Below are 7793 nucleotides of genomic sequence, written 5' to 3' on the forward strand. Positions count from 1 at the left end.
AGAAACGTGTTATCTACTCCCTTAGACAGAATATTACTCCAGTCATCATCCACCATTTTATTATTGGGCAAAACAAACTCCAAAACAAACTGCAAATGCAACCAACAAGTTTACTACCCAAAACTAAACTTTTGACTACTTTATTATACTATAAGTGAATTTGTCAGAATACTTATGACTTCATCAAATAGGGGGACTAGATACATAAAGTGCTTTTTATTTTTCTAAATGGTGAAGCAGATATGTATCAAAATATCCTCAAATAAAAGGTGACATTATATACTGTCACCTCATATGAAACATTTGATCTGAAATCCAAAATGTTGGAGTATAGAGACACATTTAAAATGTTAGCTTCACTGTCAAAATAGATATGGTGTGGACTGTATACTCAATACAATCTAAATCTGATACCTCACTGTCTGTCTTTTGACTGATACTGCTTTATAAACTGGTCTGGTCAGTCTACTCAAATATTTGAACTAAACATTTTTCTCTCTACAAGCAATACTTTGATAATTTCTAAATTTTAATAATTATACAATCATTTCTGAATAGACATGGCAGGTTTCAGGACACTGATGTTTCAGAATATGTTGAAAAAAATATACTGCCACTCTATTTTCACCATCGAAGAAAAGCATTGTGATTTTAATATGATTTGACTCTTTGCAGGCTGTCAGGCTGTCTAGTCACAGAGGAAGGCTGTGCTTCTCTGGTCTCAGCTCTGAGGTCAAACCCCTCACACCTGAGAGAGCTGGATCTGAGTAACAATGACCTGAAGGATTCAGGAGTGAAGCTGCTCTCTGCTGGACTGGAGAATCCCCAATGTAAACTGGAGACTCTGAGGTCAGTATTCCTGTAGTTGGTCAACAAGTGATAACTGTTCACCGGATCCACATGTGTTTACCAGACACACATAGTCCACACCATATCTGTTTGGACAGTGAAGCTTACAGTTTTACATTTGGTGCTATGCTCCAGCATTTTGGATTTGAGATAGAATGTTTCAGAATAGGTGACAGTACAGAATGTCACCTTTTGTTTAAAGGTATTAATAAATATATATTTTACAGTTTATAAATGAAAACACTTTATGTATGTAGTTCTCCCATTTGAAAGACTCATAATATTTTGGAGGAATTATTTTAGTAAAAAGTTTAGTATTTGGTCCCATATTCCATGCCTGCAGTGATTACATCAAGCGTGTTACTCTACAAACTTGTTGAATTCATTTACAGTTTGTCTTGGTTGTGTTTTGAATGTTTTTCCTAATAGAAACAGAATGGTGAATAATGTCCTGTCATTTTGGAGTCACTTCACTTGTATTGTCAGTAAGAATAGAAGATGTTTCTGAACACTTCTACATTCATGTGGATGCTACAATGATTATGAATAATTATGAATGAATCGTGAATGATGATGAATGAGAAAGTTACAGAGGCACAAAGATCAGACCCCCTCTGTTATTGGTAATGGTGAGAGGTTAGCATGTTTTGTTGTAGCCTCTGTTATTGGTAATGGTGAGAGGTTAGCATGTTTTGTTGTAGCCTCTGTTATTGGTAATGGTGAGAGGTTAGCATGTTTTGTTGTAGCCTCTGTTATTGGTAATGGTGAGAGGTTAGCATGTTTTGTTGTAGCCTCTGTTATTGGTAATGGTGAGAGGTTAGCATGTTTTGTTGTAGCCTCTGTTATTGGTAATGGTGAGAGGTTAGCATGTTTTGTTGTAGCCTCTGTTTTGGTAATGGTGAGAGGTTAGCATGTTTTGTTGTAGCCTCTGTTATTGGTAATGGTGAGAGGTTAGCATGTTTTGTTGTAGTCTCTGTTATTGGTAATGGTGAGAGGTTAGCATGTTTTGTTGTAGTCTCTGTTATTGGTAATGGTGAGAGGTTAGCATGTTTTGTTGTAGTCTCTGTTATTGGTAATGGTGAGAGGTTAGCATGTTTTGTTGTATCCTCTGTTATTGGTAATGGTGAGAGGTTAGCATGTTTTGTTGTAGCCTCTGTTATTGGTAATGGTGAGAGGTTAGCATGTTTTGTTGTAGCCTCTATTATTGGTAATGGTGAGAGGTTAGCATGTTTTGTTGTAGCCTCTGTAAATTTCTCACTCATTATTATTTATAATTAATTCATGATTTGGATTAATCAAGGCATCATCAGGATTAATTTAGTAGTGTTTGGAAACATGTTATCTACTCACTTAGAAAGAAAATTACTCCAGTCATCATCTACCATTTAGTTACTATTGGGCAAAACGTAACCCAAAACACAACCAAAACAAACTGCAAATGCGTCAATGTCACCTCACATGAAACATTTGATCTGAAATCCAAAATTATGTAGTATAGAGCCACATTTAAAATGTTAGCTTCACTGTCGAGATAGATATGGTGTTGACTGTATACTCATGTCACGTTCCTGACCTGTTTTCTGATAGTTTTTGTATGTGTTAGTTGGTCAGGACGTGAGTGTGGGTGGGCAGTCTATGTTTTCTGTTTCTATGTTGGTTTAAAGGGTGACCTGATATGGCTCTCAATTAGAGGCAGGTGGTTTTCATTTCCTCTGATTGAGAGCCATATTAAGGTAGGTGTTTTCACACTGTTTGTTTGTGGGTGGTTGTCTCCTGTGTCTGTGTTTGTTTGCACCATACGGGACTGTTTCGTTCGTTCGTCGTTTTGTGTAGTCATTTTCCTGTTCGTGAGTTCATCGTGTTGTGTAAGTTCTTATGTTCAGGTTCGTCTACTCCGTTTGTTGTTTTGTTTAGTTTCAAGTGAAGTTCGTGTTTTCGTCTTTACGTAAAATAAATCATGTCATATCAAGACGCTGCATTTTGGTTTAATCCCTGCTCCTCCTCTTCGGATGAAGAGGAGGAGGAACGCCGTTACAACTCAATACAATCTAAATCTGATACCTCACTCTCTGTCTTTTGACTGATACTGCTTTTAAAATAAACTGGTCTGGTCAGTCTACTCAAATATTTGTTCTATACATGTTTCTCTACAAGTAATATTATGATAATTTCTAATAATGATACATTAATTTATGAATAGATATGGCAGGTTTCAGGACACTGATGTATCTGAACATTTATAAAAAATATACTGCCACTATTTTCACCACCAAAGAATAGCAGTGTGATTTTAATATGATTTGACTCTTTGCAGGCTGTCACGCTGTCTAGTCACAGAGGAAGGCTGTGCTTCTCTGGTCTCAGCTCTGAGGTCAAACCCCTCACACCTGAGAGAGCTGGACCTGAGCTACAATCACCCAGGAGACTCAGGAGTCAGACTGCTCTCTGCTGGACTGGAGGATCCACACTGCAGACTGGAGAAACTCAAGTATGTAGAGGGTTTATGTCAATGTTCATATCAGACATGTTTGACTTATCAGGCTAGTTAAGACAAACACTCTTACCACCACTTGGACAATGTTATATGTTACTTTGTGTGTGTGTGTGTGTAGTGTGTCCAGTGTGTGTGTGTGTGTGTGTGTGAGTTCAGGTGTATCCCTCAATGACTGTCTGTTCTTCTGCTTACCGCTACAGTGTGGAACATGGTGGAGAGAACACAATGAAACCTGGGCTTAGAAAATGTGAGTGTTGACTGCTGTGAAGAATATGACTAAGAATAAGTCTTAATTCAAGTTAAGTCAAAGTCAAAGACCACCATCATTACTTACTTGGTCATATTAAATATCAGCTGTAGTTCTACAGAAGCAGAAATCAGGGACACCAACGTTTACAAAGAGTTGCTTTGACAATGTGTGTGTGTGTGTGTGTGTGTGTGTGTGTGTGTGTAATTAATGGGAATAAGTGTGTTTTATATTACCATACAGTATAACATATGATCATTCAACAAGTCTCAAGTTACCTTATCTTCTCCTTTTGATACCTAGAAACATCTACATTAAATGAATTAGTGAAAAGTGAGTTAACATTCTAATGTGAATGATGATGATTTCTAATATTGTGTCTGGTTTCATCCATCAGATGTCTGTGATCTCACACTGGACCCAAACACAGTAAACAGACGCCTCTCTCTGTCTGAGGAGAACAGAAAGGTGACATGTAGGAGAGAGGAGCAGCTGTATCCTGATCACCCAGAGAGATTTGAGGACTATAGACAGGTGCTGTGTAGAGAGGGTCTGACTGGGCGCTGTTACTGGGAGGTAGAGTGGAGTGGGAGAGAGGCTGTTATAGGAGTGACATATAAAGGAATCAGCAGGAGAGGATGGGGTGATGACTGTTGTCTTGGATACAATGACAAGTCCTGGAGTCTGCGCTGCTCTGACAACAGTTACTATGCCAGGCACAATAATATCTCCACTACCATAGACGTCCCCTCCTCCTGCTCCCACAGAGTAGGAGTGTATCTGGACTGGCCAGCCGGCACTCTGTCCTTCTATAGAGCCTCCTCTGACACACTAACCCACCTGTACACATTCACCTCCACATTCACTGAGCCCCTCTATCCAGGGTTTTGGGTGGATGTTGACTCCTCAGTGTCCCTGTAAATAATAACCTGACACACACACACACACACACACACACACACACAGTCTTGTATTTCTAACCATTTTAGGACTCCTCACATACCTGTTGAGGACCCTGCTTTCTAGACATCATAGAAGCACAGAAATTACACTCATGAGTTAGAAAAAATATATATTATGAGGAAATCACCTAAAGTTGCTGACTTCTTGAAAAAAGTTCACTTGTAATTTTACCAACTACTTGAGACCGTACATTGCAAATCAAATCAAATTGTATTGGTCATATACACATGGTTAGCAGACGTTAATGCGAGTGTAGGGAAATGCTTGTGCTTCTAGTTCTGACCGTGCAGTAATATCTAACAAGTAATGTATCAATTTCCCAACAACTACCTTTTACACACAAGTGTAAAGGGATAAAGAGTATGTACATAAAGGTATATGGATGAGTGATGGTACAGAACGGCATAGGCAAGATGCAGTAGATGGTTTAAAGTACAGTATATACATATGAGAGGAGTAATGTATTGTATGTAAACATTATATAAAGTGGCATTGTTTAAGTGACTAGTGATACATTTATTACATTGAATTATGAATTATTAAAGTGGCTAGAGATTTGAGTCTGTATGTTGGCAGCAGCCACTCAATGCATTGAGAGAATGCCTCCTATGAAATCTATAAAAACTGACTGCGTTGTACCTAATGGAAGCGTAAAATAATTAACAAGTTTAAATTCTCGATATTTGACGCATTCATTCTATTTTATGACTGAACACATTGCATGTAGATGCCACAATTATGCAACACGGATGGCAACTCACCGGCTGTAGTGTAGTTCTACTGTAAAGTATTTAAACTTGAACAACCATTTCAGTAATCGATTCAATATATCCAAGTAACAGATTAATAGTTTAGTCAACAAGCTTTATATTTTGAAGAACTTAGTCACTCCAAAAGTGAACCATACACCTGGAAAAACTTCCCCGAACAGAGTGAGATAGAGGACATTCATCATCTGTCTATGAGCTTAAGTCAAGTAAGACATTAAATACTCAGAGGTACACCAAGATAGCCAGAAGCATCTCATACACTTATTTTCTCTGATCTGAAACTATTCTGTTGTCTACATAGACCTGTACTATTCTGTTGTGTTTATAGACCTGTACTATTCTGTTGTGTACATAGACCTGTACTATTCTGTTGTGTTTATAGACCTGTACTATTCTGTTGTGTTTATAGACCTGTACTATTCTGTTGTGTTTATAGACCTGTACTATTCTGTTGTCTACATAGACCTGTACTATTCTGTTGTCTACATAGACCTGTACTATTCTGTTGTGTTTATAGACCTGTACTATTCTGTTGTGTTTATAGACCTGTACTATTCTGTTGTGTACATAGACCTGTACTATTCTGTTGTGTTTATAGACCTGTACTATTCTGTTGTGTTTATAGACCTGTACTATTCTGTTGTGTTTATAGACCTGTACTATTCTGTTGTGTACATAGACCTGTACTATTCTGTTGTGTTTATAGACCTGTACTATTCTGTTGTGTTTATAGACCTGTACTATTCTGTTGTGTTTATAAACCTGTACTATTCTGTTGTCTACATAGACCTGTCCTATTCTGTTGTGTTTATAGACCTGTACTATTCTGTTGTGTTTATAGACCTGTACTATTCTGTTGTGTTTATAGACCTGTACTATTCTGTTGTGTTTATAGACCTGTACTATTCTGTTGTGTTTATAGACCTGTACTATTCTGTTGTGTTTATAGACCTGTACTATTCTGTTGTGTTTATAGACCTGTACTATTCTGTTGTGTTTATAGACCTGTACTATTCTGATGTCTACATAGAACTGTACTATTCTGTTGTGTTTATAGATCTGTACTATTCTGTTGTCTACATAGAACTGTCCTGCTCTCCGGTCCCTGTTTACTAGTTCTTGGGGAGAAGCAGCAATGCATTTCTCACAGTCTTGTTTTCCAGGCGTTTTTCCCAGTCGGATAAAATTCATCAAGGAATCTTCAACTGCATCCACCTCTATTGTCGACCAAAACCTGGTTGTTTCTTTGGCACCTTTGGAAAGAGATGACATTATGAATGACTACATTAAATAAAGGTTGACTACAACACAGTACTTGAACATCTCTCTGTATTAACTCTACCAGGTTACAGCTGTATATGCAGAGAGTGTTGAGGTTAAACTAACAATCCCAACTAAATAACTACATAGAGAAAGATGTGAGAAAAGAATGTGCAATGCTGACATCAAGGCAGACTCAATCTGTATGGAATCTAAGCCCAACAATCTGTATGGAATCTAACCCCAACAATCTGTATGGAATCTAAGCCCAACAATCTGTATGGAATCTAAGCCCAACAATCTGTATGGAATCTAAGCCCAACAATCTGTATGGAATCTAAGCCCAACAATCTGTATGGAATCTAAGCCCAACAATCTGTATGGAATCTAAGCCCAACAATCTGTATGGAATCTAAGCCCAACAATCTGTATGGAATCTAACCCCAACAATCTGTATGGAATCTAACCCCAACAATCTGTATGGAATCTAACCCCAACAATCTGTATGGAATCTAACCCCAACAATCTGTATGGAATCTAACCCCAACAATCTGTATGGAATCTAACCCCAACAATCTGTATGGAATCTAACACCAACCATCTGTATGGAATCTAAGCCCAACAATCTGTTTGCAATGTAAACCTTCTAATAAAAGCAATACTTATTAAATCAAGTTCCCTCCCCCAGGAAAAACAATGTAAAGTGTGGTAATCCTTCTGTGTTATCATCTATCCTGACACACTAGTTCAGATCTAACGTCTTGACTTGTGTCCAATCCAAACTGATCCGTTCTGTGTTATCATCTATCCTGACACACTAGTTCAGATCTAACGTCTTGACTTGTGTCCAATCCAAACTGATCCGTTCTGTGTTATCATCTATCCTGACACACTAGTTCCAGATCTAACGTCTTGACTTGTGTCCAATCCAAACTGATCCGTTCTGTGTTATCATCTATCCTGACACACTAGTTCCAGATCTAACGTCTTGACTTGTGTCCAATCCAAACTGAACCGTTCTGTACTGGCATGGTTGGAAATACACTAACTGATGAAGACAGGATTGATCTGGACCAGCACAGCACCATACGTTGACACTACAGAGTGAAAATGCACTGACTGAAGGCAGACAGGATTGATCTGGACCAGCACAGCACCATACGTTGACACTACAGAGTGAAAATGCACTGACTGAAGGCAGCAGGAAACA

This window comes from Salvelinus namaycush, unplaced genomic scaffold (assembly GCF_016432855.1).
Source record: "Salvelinus namaycush isolate Seneca unplaced genomic scaffold, SaNama_1.0 Scaffold120, whole genome shotgun sequence".
NCBI lineage: Eukaryota > Metazoa > Chordata > Actinopteri > Salmoniformes > Salmonidae > Salvelinus > Salvelinus namaycush.